At 37.2% G+C, this 15,695-nt stretch overlaps 1 protein-coding gene across 2 annotated transcripts in view; it reads right to left on the reverse strand.

Moving 5' to 3' along the window:
* LRRC8C (leucine rich repeat containing 8 VRAC subunit C) overlaps positions 1-15,695 on the reverse strand; it is a 134,800-nt gene that overhangs the window by 41,637 nt on the left and 77,468 nt on the right. The gene's annotated exons all lie outside the window — the stretch shown is intronic.

Genomic DNA, 15,695 nt, shown 5'->3' on the forward strand with positions numbered 1-15,695 from the left:
TTACATAAAAATTATACCTTTCTCCCTTGGGAGAGCATGACTGTAGATTGTGTTTTATTGTACAGTTTTGGCATTCATGACAAAATATTTCTGGAAAAATCCACTGAAGCAGAACATAATTATATGGTTCTGTAGAAATGTATTTAATTAAATGAGAAAAGCATAAATGGGTTATAAAATTTTAGAACCTGAAAAAGGTCAAAGAGATCATCCAGTCCAGACCCCTTACTTTATGGGTGAAAATCCTGAGCCAAGAGAGATTAGGTGACTTGCCCAAGGAACACAGCTAATGGTGAACTATAACTTTTAACCAAATCTTTTTCTTTCCATCTAGAGCTCTTTGCTAATACCACATGATGCTGACTGTAACTGAAAGAAGTTAAACTGTACTAAGAAACAAAGAGTTTAAATAGAACTTTTCCTGTACTCAAATTTCTTTTCATGTTTCTTATTTGACAATATAAAAGAAAAAATAAACAAACATTAACACATTTAAATGATTCTTAAGCTATACTGTCCTCATAGCATCATAAAATGATAGAACTTTTGACTCAAAGGAATCTTAAGAGGTAAGCGGAACTTGCAACCCAATGAATACTTCCATCTTCTCCTTGGATATCTCCATGATATTGTATGTTCAATTAATGGACCAATTACATTATTTGGAAAGTCTTCAAGTTGAGCTTAACCTATTTTTCTAAGGGTGTTGGTGGGTGTGGCAAAAGTACTTCTACCTAGCAATTTTAGTTCTCTCAAACAATGATGATATTATTCCTTTCTGATTATGCTCTTCACATATTTAAAGAAAAATCCTTTTAATTGTGTGTGCTTCAGGCTGTACATTTCAAGGCTTTTGCTTTACATGATAGTTTCCACAGTTACCTATATTATTGTAGTCACAGGCCTTTGAATTCACTAAAAATCTATGATCAGTAGCTGCTTTTTCCCTCTCACAAGCATAATTCACTTTCATTCACTCATGTGCTTGCTATAAATTATGAGAGGGAATTGTAGGTCAGGCTCTGTGCTAGGTGCTGAGAGAATCCCTCACCCACATATACACTCACAGGAGAATATTCATTGAAGAAATTCCTATAAAAATATGAATTGAAACTCCTTTGTAAATGGGGTTGATTATTGTTTCCTGTGCCAATGGTGCATTTAAAGATGTTGTTACAGTATTTTTATTTTACCAAGGATAGAATTTATATCTCATCTCTGTATCTTCAAGAAAGAAGCACAGTGTCTTAGAAGCAGCCCTCAATACAAATTGGTTACACTGAAATCGACTTATCCATGCTTATCACCCACACAGATAAAGACACACCCAATCGAGCATTTTGTAGTAAGGACCAACTCTTTCATTACGTTATTATCCCCTTAGATAGACCCTGACATTGCAATAAATAAGAGAGAGACTATTACCAAATAGCTCCATGTTGTAAATAATGATTATTCAAAGAACATCCACTACTGAAGAGAATGTTTGAGATGAGGAAAGAAGTCAGGAATAATTTATAATTTCAAAGTTAAATATCATTGAATTTTTAATGCACAATGTTCTGTCACTACTGCTAAACAGGATGTGTTGATCAGTAATGTCTTCTGAGGTCTTAGCTTGTACCCAAGAAAATGGCTAAATGTTGTGACTACCTTGTCAGAACTTGAACCTATTAAGAAACAGGTGATAGAAAACAAATCTAAACATTAAAGTATTATTAACAAAATAATGGTTTGGAATATTGCTTTTCTAAATCTCACTGAGATCTTAAAAGAAAGCTTTAATTTCTTTGGGATTTTTGTCAAATAGTTTCAGCTATATGTATATGATACTAATAATTATTTAATGCCTATTCCGCACAATTCAAGTACATTTAAATTCAGAAATCCTTACTGAAATGAGGCTAAGCTGAGATCTAATAGTCCTTCAAAAACTGTTCATAAACAATTATCCTCAAATGTCAGTCATTTCTTTCCACATATCTATTATTCTGAGTATACCTATAGTCTCTCTCCGAAATGGCTCAGCTCTCTGCATCTTACTGGCCTTCTTAGTCACCTCTTCATTCCAGTTTCTTTTTTTTCTTTTCTGTCTCCTTTAAACTAGAAACACTCTTCCATGAGGTAGCGTGGATACACACCCCTTCCCAATCCCAATCGGATTCTAAACCCTTGAAAAGGCTGTGTGTTTCTCCTTGAACTCTCAATATCATTGGCTGTGGTTAAGGCCAGGTTTTCAATCACCTTATCAGTCTCAACATCCAAAAGCTAAGTCAAATTCAACTGGGGAAATCTGTAATGATTGGTTTGAAGATCATTGATCTCCTCCTTCAATGTACAGAAAGAGACTGAGGTTTACCTCCAATCCAGTTTTACCCCTTGAACAAAGAGGGCACAGGGTTCTAAGCAGCAGGCACACCACGAACACACAGCGCAGCCCAGAAAACCCAGGCATGACAGGAGCTGGCGAAGCCATGTGCGGGGAATGCTGCTTTCTTTCTGATGAAGGGCAGCAAGGAGAGGAGGGTGCGGAAGGCAAGAAGACTCCTGCCCTCAAGAGCATTAAAACTAAAGTTTCTTGTTTATTTTGTAACTTCTGGAATTTACAGTTTTCTGAAAAGGCAAGGGGTCACCTTTTATTTTATATTCCTTGCTCTGGGGCCTAGAATACTCAAAAAAAGGTTTTTTGTTTTTGTTTTTTTTGTTTGTTTGTTTTTTTGAGTTGAACTCTTAATAATTTCATAGGGAGAAAGTTGTCTTTTCTGTTCTGACAAGAAATGTAGCTTGTTTTTCAAATACCTTTCCATAAAAATAGATGGTAGACTGGTACTTATACAAACTCAACCAAAAAGTGTGACAAGGAAGCTAAAGCAACTTTTTGTCAAACACTTTTTCACTTGTTTTTTGTTTTTGTTAAATAGGGGTAAAATTTAAAATTTCCAGCTAGGTTAAACATAAAAAACTAGGAAACAAAGTAACACTGCACAGAAACCAAGAGACTGATGTTTAAAGTGAGAGACTGAAAGACTAACGGGTTTAGAGTATGATCATTTTTATCTTCCTTTTCAATTAAGCTAATCTTTACAGGAATCTACCTTTAAAATGTACCATCTAGAATCAGGGACCATGAAAGTTTGATAATTGCAGAAAAACACTAATGGTTGACTAATTATCTTTGGAGCTTTTCAAGAAGGCTGCCCTCCATCTCATGCCAGCTGTTGATTGGTCTTTCCTATTGGATGAGCTCAGTAAAGTTTGTGATGGAAGGAAAAATTTCAGGTCCTCCAGCCTCCAGGAAAAATGGCCCTTCAGGAGCATTAAAACTGATAAGAATGTACCTAAAAACCAGAATGTTAGGTTTTGTCTGTCCAGCTAATGAATATTTAATGCAAGGCTTTGTATCTAAAGGAGAAATAATTGCTGGGTTTGGCTCTATATTTAACATACTGATTTAATGGCCATCTTTTCCAAGTTAGACATTTTATGAGTTCCCTCTTCTAAGTTTTCTTTATTCACAGCAGAGCTAAATATCTAATGCAAACACATTTGATGCTCATAGAGTCACACATTCTAGAAGCTGAGAAAGGGCATGAAAAGTTTCTTTATAGGAAGGCTCTAGGTGGAAATAGCCAAATGTTACTGGTCTCTCAAATCTACATTGTGCCAAACATCTATACGAAAAATATTCTCGGAAAATATGAATCATTTAATTAAAATACATTGTTTCTGAAGATAGATATGTTCTTTAATTTAAAAAGATAAAAAACCTATCCTCCCTCAAAAAGAAATAGTGAAACTAGGTAACACACATTGCATGATAGCAAAGGCCAACAGTCTATGTAGATCCTGAAAAGTCATCACAAAGAAGACATAAATAATAGTGGCAGGGGCCTTTTGGTACTAATCCTACAACTGTAACGTTCTTTCAATACCCACCCACCTTGCTTTGTTAACTCCTATGCATACCGCAGACCCAGGTTCTAGCACCACTTGCTCAGGGAAGCTGTCCCCAATCTCTCTGACTCCGTCACATCCAGAGTTTCAGGCTCTCATTGTGGACACCCCCTGATGACCCCTGTCAGAGAGTACTTTCCATTCATTTGTGCTCTTGGATTTACATTGGTCTTCCCTAGGCTATAAGGTCCATGAAGGCAAAAATAATTTGTTTTGTTCACACTGTTTTCCCAACACTTCACAGTATTTGGCATATAGTAGGTGCTCAATATATATTTATTGGGTAAATAGATGAGCAATTAAAAAGAAAGTTACAAGAATGGTCTAAGTGTAATATCTTTGATTTATTAATTTGCATCCTATGTCAGAAAAAAAAGTAGAGGAAGAAATATAAAGCTCATCAGCTAACTTGGAACAAGACCAAAAGCAGTGCCATCTTCATTGACAAACAGTACAGTATTTTGAAATCACTTGGAGTTGCTATTATTAGTAAGAAAGCTGGCTTGGAGCCAGATGAGGTCTTCCTGAGAAAACCATCTCAAAGATATCTAGACCTTGCAGATATATTTTTTTAAATGGTTGAAAACCTATGGAAGTCTAGTAATGTATCAACTTGCAAGGTGACATCTAAAGCTGATTTCAGAACTGATTTTTCTCAGCAACTTCATCAGGAGGATTAAAAAGGCGGATTGCGGGTGCTTGAAAAGAGCAAAACTGGCTCAAAAGCTGTTAAATTGGGAGGTTTAAATATATTAATCACAAATGCTAAAAAATAAAAAATAGCATAGAAAGGTCATAGGAATTCAATTAAAACTTTAGACAAGTAGAAAAAAGTATGGAAGAAAGAAGAAAAAACACTTTTAAAAGTCCAACACTTCAAAGAAGAGAGATCTTTGGAAGTTCTGAAGAAGGACTTAGGAATGAAGTAGATGATGTTTTGGGCAGTGGAAAGTAGGCTTAGGGCCAAGGGAAAGGACAGGGTTTATGAAACAACTGTGGGGATGTTTGTTTTTACTTGCTCTTGTAATGTTTGATCTTCTTTTCCAATGACCCATCTTAAAAACTTAACACAGCCTAATGTTTTAGAAACCTAAAACATTAGGTAACACAGACATAAATTAAAATTGTTTCTACAAAAATAAATAAATAAATAAATAAATAAATAAATAAATAAATATCCAGTCAACGGAGAAATGGAAGTTGGTGGAAAGATAAGTTGGTTCATTTCTATTCAACATCCTTGGACACAAGCACGGCCAGTCTTGGGATTATCATGAGAAAGACATGGGATGTAGGGGAATGGGGGTGGAGAAAGTTCTAGGATCTTAATGTATCCTCGGTCTTTCTGTTTCTAGAGGCTGAATAGATTATCAATGGAGATAGCTACTGGAGTACAACGTTTCCAAAGGACAGATGCAGTGTCTTTGAAAGCTTTATATTCCTAGCACTTACCACAATGCCTGGAACTTTATTTATTCTTTCTGTAAGTATTAGAATAGCTCTATCTGCAAGGTATTGAGCTCATTAATGTGAATAAAGTGATGAGTAAGAGAGACATAATCCCTGTCTTCATGAACCATGCATTATGGTGGAAAGACAGACAGTAAACAATGATACACAACCATTTAATCACAATTGTGACAAGCATGATGAAGTAGAAGTGTAGGTCACTCTGACAGTATACATTAGGACCTGAACTACTGGGGGTTTAGGAAGTGATGCTTGCATGGAAGTATGAAGTATAGTATAAGTGGTAACAGTTAGCTAGGTAAAATTGGAGGCCAGGGCCAGGAGAACATTTCAGACAGAGTGAAGGGTCTGCAACGTAATGGCTTTTTTTGTTGTTTGTTTTTCCCCTCTTAAAATGTTTCATTTTGCCATCCATTACTCATAAATGTTTTGTTTCTGTTTATTTTGAATAAGGTTGGGCCCTGTCATTTTCTATCTGTAGAGACATAAGGATAGGGGTAGCCTGAGCCAGTCCAGATGATCTAAGACAAGGAGGGCAACACATGACATGCTCTTAGATGGAACTGGCAAAAAGTCACAAGACTCATTCACCAAAAGTTGTTTTGTACGGTATGTGTGAAAATCTACCCATGCTTTCTGTAGATTCATGTAAAGCTTCACAGCTTCACCTTGCATCTGGCTGTTAAATGGAGAAAACTGCCTTCTAGAAAATGCAAATTGACTCTGACCTATACTTGGTCATCCTCCACACAATGCCTCCACATTAATTCAGTGTAAACATCAATTCCATGTTAAAATCTGGCTCAATAGCCTATGTTTGTACCAAGTTCACAAAATTCTCATGACAGGCACTGAAGGCCGTTAGAATCTCAGTGGGCTGGTCATCACCGGTCATAGGCTGCTCAACAATCTCCTGAGACTGAACACACGCAGCAACATGTGGGTCAACCATGTCTTCACTCTCCTGCATTTATCCAAATGTGTGTCAGCCCGCCATGAGGGCCCCTCACTCGAAATCTACCTAGAATTCCTCCTTAGGAACTGACTTCTGAGCTACACACAGAGATTGTCTTTGCTCAGAGGATAGCCTCCTTTGATCTGTTTTTCACTTTTCTCTTTTTCTTCCCTTCCTTGAGTATGCCCTTCCTCTTTCTTTTTCTCCCTTCCTCCTCTCTAACCTTCTTCCCTCCCTAACCTTTTTCAACACATTTTACCTAACTACTAAGTGCCAAGCACTGGGGATAGAAGATAAATAAAAAGCTATAGTAGAATATGTGACTACTGGGGTGGCTGAGGTGGGAGAATCATTTGAGACCAGGAGTTTAAGGATGCAGTGAGCTATGATGGTACCCATGAATAGCCACTGCACTCCAGCCTGGGTGACAGAGCCAGACCCCATCTCAAAAAAATAAAAAGAAAGAAAAAAAAAGAGCATATGTGAGTAACAGATCTATAAACAAGGAAACCAAAAAATGTATTATCCCCTTTCTTTGCTCCTCAGCTCTTTATACTGATTCAAACCCAAGGGGCTTGTATAAGCCAGGCCAGCACTGGAAAAGATGCATACCAACTAGCTTTTTAACTCCTGCAGGTGGTTTGCCAAGAGACATGCCAGAGACAAACAGGGTATAAAACCAAGCATGGGACTGCCCTGGGATGAAGATATGAAAACAGAAATAAACAGGTATCTTTACTTTCACAATCTAAATTTAAAGATGGAATAGATTCAGGTAGTTTTTTTGATAAATTCCTTGCTGTATAAACTCTTGCAACTTGCTATTCAAAAGCTAAGAACCAAATAGATTTGTAAAGAGATACTTGAATAAACTTCTATATATTCAATATTTTCATTCATTATTTTTTAAATTGACATTTTTCTGAAGAGAAAGTCCACAGCTCTTTTCCAATCTTCAGTGGGATTTGTAATCCCTCCAAATATTTAACCACTACTCCAACAATGCATTAGCTGCTATGATTATAGAAAGAAAAGCAGAAAACATATGTTGTAAAGAAAGTAGTTACCAGAATTACACTAGAAAAAAAATGGCAAGAACATGAATGAGTCAGCATGAGGGTATAACAGGCTAAGGGCATCAAAATTCGAAGAGAAAATGAAATTATTTGGGTTGCCCTGGTAACACCAAGATAAAATGCAGAAATGAAAATGCGAGGTTTAACGCTAAGAAAACCTTCTTCAGCACTAGGGTCTCTCACATCATGGAATGAGCTTTACCATGGCAACATGCAAAAAACATGTAAATGGATTAAATACAGAAAATATCCAAGGGAGTGAAAGCATGGTATTAATAATAAGAACTAAGCTGATCTAATAACTATTCTGGACCTTTCTTTTCTTTGACTCACAGAATTAAATAAGGGGAATGGGAAAGGGTTTGCAGGGATCAAATGAGATTTTCTTCGGTGATATATAATCTTAAATAATTAAAAAAGTTAAACATTATGGATTATTTCCACCCACTCACTTTTCTGCAAATGACATAGAATCTCCACTCAAATATCTGGTTTTATTATAGGAAAAGGCAAAAGAAAAAAGAAACAAACATAAGAAATAGAAACATCCTCCTAGGTTACATTTTCCATGTCCAATCTCTACTTTTTTGGAGGAGATCTGTCATTGGTTATTAAGGCAATAAATGACTCCTCTCAAGGGCAGACAATCATATTAATATAGTACTAGAATATAAAAATAATACTTCAGAATCATAGTGGTTGGGAGCATGGCACTGAAGTCAGGGTGCCTGAGTCTGTATTCCGGCTCTGTCACTTGTAAGCTGGGTGACCACAAGAAACTTACTTAATCCTTCTGTTTTCTCATCTTGAGAATGGGGAAAAGAATAGTAGTATCTTGCTTCACAGGATTGCTGGGGAAGCATGTAAGAGTGGCAAACACTAATCATGGTACTGGGCAGGAATTAGCACTCAATAGATGACAGCTACTAATATTAGCAATAGAGATGACAATCAAATTTGATAGCTATGATAATGACTTTATGATTTTTAAACATGTTATTTTGGTAAGAGCACAGTATAAGATCTACCCGCTTAAAATTTTAAGCATACCATACAGTTTGGGTAACTATAGGTACAATGTTGTACAGCAGATCTTTAAAGCTTACTCATGTTGCAAACAGAAACTTTATGCCCACTGATTAGTATTAACAGCTCCCCATTTCCCCCTCCCCCCAGCCCCTGGCAACCACCAGTGTTCTCTTTGATTTTATTAATTTGACTATTTTAGATACTTCACATATGGAATCATATATCTTTCTGTGACTGGCTTATTTCACTTATCAGAACGTCCTCATTCATCCATGTTGTCACATATTGCAGAATTTCCTGTTTTTTAAAGGCTGAGTTGTATTCCATTGTGTGTATACACTACATTTTCTTTTTCTATTCATCTGTCAATGGACATTTTGGTTATTTTTACATCTTGGTTATTGTGAATAATGAAGTTTACTTTTGAGAATAAGAATTTATCGGTGTTTGGAGACTTCTATCCTAATTTGAGGTACCACACTAAAATAGAATTATTTATAAAAACAGAAGAAACAAACTTAAAAAAATTGTGTTGGTTAAATAGGAAATAAAAGGTATATAATTGACATATAATGTTATCATGCTTACTAATTGCCAGACATTAAACATGTTATCTGTTGAACCTCCATATTAAATCCACGAGGTAGGTATTACCTTTGCTGTACAGAAGAGGAAACATACAAAGAGAGATTAAATAATTTCTCCAAGATTGGAAAGCCTGTGAAGGGCATAGCAAAAATTCCACCTCAGAGCTTTCAGATTCCAATGTCCAAGCTCATTTCATTTAAAGAGGGAAATTATTTTAGTCTCTAACAATCTCCTTTACGGGAAATTCAGACTTGATATCCATTGGCAAAAGGACCTATTTGGAAATTCACCTCTTTCAGGATTGCATTCAGGGCAATCATATTTGTGACTTGAACACTGTAGCCTAAAATCTGACACTGAGAGAAATCCAGTCTGAGGAATGATCTTTTTAGAAGTTATAAAGGATTCCGCTTCTGTCCATGAAGGAGTCACTAGGGTGAAACTTATCCTTCTATAATAAATAGCTAAAAAAATAAAAATTTACCAGAGCCACTGAAGCTCTTTTGTGTTATGCTCTTGGTTATACCTGTTTTTCATTTGATGCTAAATCCTTGGGTGGAGAATGCAGTCCCCAAATATTGCACTCTTCCAGTCTCCTTTAGGGGGATCTGTATGTGATTTCCAAGAACTTGGTGCAGCAAAACAGCAAGAACCTTCTGTGCTGAGAATTTGAATGCTGGGAAATGTATACCAAATCAAAACAGAAGGACAGTGACTACTTACTTCCTTTTCATTGTTCAAATTAATATAATCAAGATACTTAAGTATTTAACCATCTTTTACCCCATGACATTTATCATTTCCTTTCCCTGATGTTTCAGCTAAGTGTTTTGCTTTATTGTAGATATGCCAACAAAGAACATTCATTTTTCTACGACTGGTTCAAATGCTCACTGTTTTTTAAAATTATTATTAAGACTTTGCACTTCTGGCTTCTCCATTCAGGTCCCACAATGTTTCCAGAAGCAGGAAATGGAAAATACTTTAGGTAAACTTTATGTAAAATATTCTCACGGGTACCTAAAGTCTCTTTCTAACCCATGGGTTGACAGCTTGAGTTTTGCCAACTAACTCACTCTTGATGTTAAGACATATCAAAACATAGCAAACCACTTTAAAGTTTTAGCTCTTTTAAGGGAATGTGGCTTAGGATGTGATTTCCCAGCAACTTGAGTTCCAAGGCTCAAATGCCTTCAGCTTAGATTTTCCTCATCCCATCAAACACTGCCCAGCAAGTAGCTCTATTACTGCTCTGCTTTGTATTTTACCTTAATTTCTTCCTCCCACTGCCCTAGGTTTACTCCTTTTTTAGTTTTTCCCAATATAAGTAACTCGTGCTCTAGCTGATGGATTGGGTGTGAGGTTTGAGAGGGAAGAATCATTATGAGTCCAATATTTTTAAGTGGAGAAGCTGAAATAATGGAGTTGCCATTTTATAAAGGGAGTGAGAGGCTACAGAAAGTAGGTTTAGGGAGTGGGGAATAAGGAGTTTGGATAGAGACATCTGAAATCTGAGATGTCTACTAGACACCCAAGTGGAGGGGCTCCACAAACAGCTGGATACACTGGACTAGAGATAGGAAAGATCTGGGATAGAGATAGAAGTTTGGGAGTCATTAGGGTTAGAAAAAGTGATAGGATGAAACCACCTAGGCAGCATATAAAGAGGAGAAAACGGTCTAAGGACTTCCTGCAGCAAGGAGCGTTCTGCCACCAGATATTGGCATGAATATTGTTTTCTCACTTCCTTCAGGTCTCTGCACATATATCATTATTGGAGACACCTTTTCTGGCTACCCTATTGAAAATATTAATACCAACTCACCAAAAGCAAGAGCATGCCATCCCAGCACTCCCTTTTTCATTCCCTAAGTTGCTTTCCTCAATAGCATTATCTTTATCAGATGTACTATACAGGTATTACTTATTTAGTTGTACTTCTGTCTCTCTGCTGCATCATAAGCTAAGCTCCCTAAGAAATGGGGACTTTGTTTTGTTCACTCCTGTCTCCCAGAGCCTAGAACAGTATCTGGCACATAAAAAGTACTCAATAAGTAATTGCTGAACCAATGAAATGAGAAATGAGCATCTACTTAATCTGAAATTCTTCCAGTTATTAAAATGAATAACAGAAATGTTTATGTGACTAACAGAAATTAGAGTAAGGTGCACTTGGTTTTGGGGAAGAGAACACCAGATTTCTTTTGTACTACTCTGCATTTTCTCATGATACCTGCACCCTGTTTAGGGGCAAAGAGGAAGCAAAGAAGTCATAAGAGGCCACCTGAGAGATCTGCATGGAGCTGGAAAAGGACAATTCTATCTTATTTAGAGAGTTGGGAGAAGAAACAAAGGAGAGGAGTGGGACAAGAATTGTCCTGGGCCTCATTTGTTTTGAATCGTGGGCTTCTTTATATATATATATTTTTGTTATACTTAAAGTTCTAGTGTACATGTGCACAAGGTGCAGGTTTGTTACATATGTATACGTGTACCATGTTGGTGTGCTGCACCCGTTAACTCGTCTCCTTTATATTATTAACAGTATCATGTTTTTTCCTCTACTCACATTGCCGGCCTCTGTCAACTTCCAGGGACCTACCATGGAATAAGGTAAAGACTGCAAGAAGGGAATGTACATGTTTATTAAGCAACAGCAGTGCAATAGCAATCATTGATCATTTGGGTCAAAATGCAGTCATATGTTGCTTAATAATGGGGATACGTTCTGAGAAACATATCATTAGGCAATTTTGTCATGTAGATGTCATAGAGTGTACTTATACAATCCTAGATGGTATAGCCTACTACACACTTTGGCTATAGGGTTTGGCCTCTTGCTCCTAGGCTATAAATCTGTACAGCATTTTCCTGTACTGAATCCTGTAGGTAACTGCAACATAATAGTAAGTATTTGTGTATCGAAACATAGGAAAGGTACAATAAAAAATGTATAAAAGATTAAAAATAGTACACCTGTATAGGGTACTTACCATGAATGGAGTTTGCAGGACTGGAAGTTGCTCTGGATGGGTCAGCAAGTGAGTGGTGAGTGAATGTGAGGGCCTAGGATGTTACTTTGCACTGCCGTAGACTTTATAATAAACACTGTACACCTAGGCTACACTAAATTTATTAAAAAATTTTTCTTTCTTCAACAATAAGCTGTAGGTTACTGCAACTTTTTTGCTTTTTAAACTTTAAACATTCTTTTTAACTTTTTGACACTTTCATAATAACATTTGGCTTAAAACACAAACACATTTTATAGCTGCGCAAAAATATATTTTATTCCTTATTCAATAAGTTTTTTGCTATTAAATTATTATATTTTGCTTTTTAAACTTTTTAACTAAAAACGAAGACACCAACATGTATATTAACCTAGGCCTACACATACACAAATCAATAAACATAATCCATCACATAAACAGAACCAATGACAAAAACCACATGATTATCTCAATAGATGCAGAAAAGGCCTTCAACAAAATTCAACACCCCTTCATGCTAAAAACTCTCAATAAACTAGGTATTAATGGAATGTATCTCAAAATAATAAGAGCTATTTATGACAAACCCACAGCCAATATCATAATGAATGGGCAAAAGCTGGAAGCATTCCCTTTGAAAACCGGCACAAGACAAGGATACCCTCTCTCACCACTCCTATTCAACGTAGTATCGGAAGTTCTGGCCAGGGCAATCAGGCAAGAGAAAGAAATAAAGGATATTCAAATACGAAGAGAGGAAGTCAAATTGTCTCTGTTTGCAGATGACATGATTGTATATTTAGAAAACCCCATCATCATCTCCTTAAGCTGATAAGCAACTTCAGCAAAGTCTCAGGATACAAAATCAATGTGTAAAAATCACAAGCATTCCTATACAGCAATAATAGACAAACAGCCAAATCATGAGTGAACTCCCATTCACAATTACTACAAAGAGAATAAAATACCTAGGAACACAACTTGCAAGGGATGTGAAGGACCTCTTCAAGGAGAACTACAAACCACTGCTCAAGGAAATAAGAGAGAACACAAACAAATGGAAAAACATTCTATGCTCATGGATAGAAAGAATCAATATCGTGAAAATGGCCATACTGCCCAAAGTAATTTTATAGATTCAATGCTATCACTGTCAAGCTACCATTGACTTTCTTCACATAATTAGAAAAAACTACTTTAAATTTCATATGGAACCAAAAAAGAGCTCACATGGCCAAGACAATCCTTAGCAAAAAGAACAAAGCTGGAGGCATCACACTACCTGACTTCAAACTATACTACAAGGCTACAGTAATCAAAACAGCATGGTACTGGTACCAAAACACATATATAGACCAATGGAACAGAATAGAGGCCTCAGAAATACCACCACACCTCTACAACCATCTGATCTTTGACAAACCTGACAAAAATAAGAAATGGGGAAAGGGTTCCCTATTTAGTAAATGATGTTGGGAAAACTGGCTAGCCATATGCAGAAAACTGAAACTGCACCCCTTCCTTACACATTATACAAAAATTAACTCAAGATGGATTAAAGACTTAAATGTAAGACCTAAAACCATAAAAACCCTAGAAGAAAATCTAGACAATACCATTCAGGACATAGGCATGGGCAAAGACTTCATGACTAAAACACCAAAAGCAATGGCAACAAAAGCCAAAATTGACAAATCAGATATAATTAAACTAAAGAGCTTCTGCACAGCAAAAAACAAACAAACAAACAAACAAAACTGTTATCAGGGTGAACAGGCAACCTACAGAATGGGAGAAATTTTTTGCAATCTATTCATCTGACAAAGGGCTAATATCCAGAATCTACAAAGAACTTAAACAAGTTTACAAGAAAAAAATCAACAACATCAAAAAGTGGGCAAAGGATATGAACAGACACTTCTTAAAAGAAGACATTTATGTAGCCAACAAACATGAAAAAAAGCTCATCATCACTGGTCATCAGAGAAATGCAAATAAAAACCACAATGAGATACCATCTCACACCAGTTAGAATGGCGATCATTAAAAGTCAGGAAACAACAGATGCTGGAGAGGATGTGGAGAAACAGGAACGCTTTTACACTGTTGGTGGGAGTGTAAATTAGTTCAACCATTGTGGAAGACAGTGTGACAATTCCTCAAGGATCTAGAACCGGAAACACCATTTGACCCAGCAATCCCATTACTGGGTCTATGCCCAAAGGATTATAAATCATTCTACTATAAAGACACATGCACATGTATTTTTTTTTTTTTTTTGAGACGGAGTCTCGCTCTGTCGCCCAGGCTGGAGTGCAGTGGCGCGATCTCGGCTCACTGCAAGCTCCGCCTCCCGGGTTCACACCATTCTCCTGCCTCAGCCTCCCGAGTAGCTAGGACTACAGGCGCTGGCCACCAAGCCTGGCTAATTTTTTGTATTTTTAGTAGAGGCAGGGTTTCACTGTGTTAGCCAGGATGGTCTCGATCTCCTGACCTCATGATCCGCCCGCCTCTGCCTCCCAAAGTGCTGGGATTACAGGCGTGAGCCACTGCATCCGGCCACATGTATGTTTATTGCAGCACTCTTCACAATAGCAAAGACTTAGAACCAACCCAAATGCCCATCAATGATAGACTGGATAAAGAAAATGTGGCACATATACACCATGGAATACTATGTAGCCATAAAAAAGGATGAGTTCATGTCCTTTGCAGGGACATGGATGAAGCTAGAAACCATAATTCTCAGCAAACTAACACAAGAACAGAAAACCAAACACTGCATGTTCTCACTCATAAGTGGGAGTTGAACAATGAGAACACATGGACACAGGGAGGGGAACATCACACACTGGGACCTGTCAGGGAATGGCAGGCTGGGGAAGGGATAGCATTAGGAGAAATACCTAATGTAGACGACAGGTTGATGGGCACAGCAAAGCACCATGGCACGTGTATACCTATGTAACAAACCTGCAGGTTCTGCACACGTATCCCAGAACTTAAAGTATAATAATAAAAAAAAAGAAACATAGGAAAATAATATCTACCCCATGGCGGGGGCAGAAAACACAATACTAAATTTGTGGTTTTCAAGAGTCAGACAGTTAACCTTTTGCTATAACTAGCATTATTCAGGTCCCTTACTGGAGTTTAGGGCTCTATTTTAAGAGGAATATCAAAAAATATTACATAGACATAAGGGCAAAAAATTTTACCTACAAAAATATATTCAGATTCCAACGATTTCTGACCCATCTTAGCTGCTACCCCGATCCAAGCCACCATCATCTCTCAATTAGATTATTGCAAGATTATTGCAATATCTTCTTGATTAGTCTCTCCACTTCTACCAATGACCCCTAGAGAGTCGTCTCAAGTGAGCAACCAGAATGATCCTGGGTTTCTTCTCCATTCAAAATCCTCTAATAATTCTCCATCTCACTCTGTGAAAAAGCCAAAATCTTTACAAAAGTCCTAAAAGGCCCTCTGCAATCTCACTCCCACCCCACACCAGTCTCATAGCCCTCTCCTGCACCCTCGCTTTGCTCCAGCCACACTGGGCCTTCTAGCACAAGCTTGTCCAATCTGTGGCCTGCAGACCGCTTGTGGCCCAGGATGGCTTTGAAT

The sequence above is a fragment of the Pan troglodytes genome, chromosome 1 (genome assembly GCF_028858775.2).
Source record: "Pan troglodytes isolate AG18354 chromosome 1, NHGRI_mPanTro3-v2.0_pri, whole genome shotgun sequence".
Lineage (NCBI taxonomy): Eukaryota > Metazoa > Chordata > Mammalia > Primates > Hominidae > Pan > Pan troglodytes.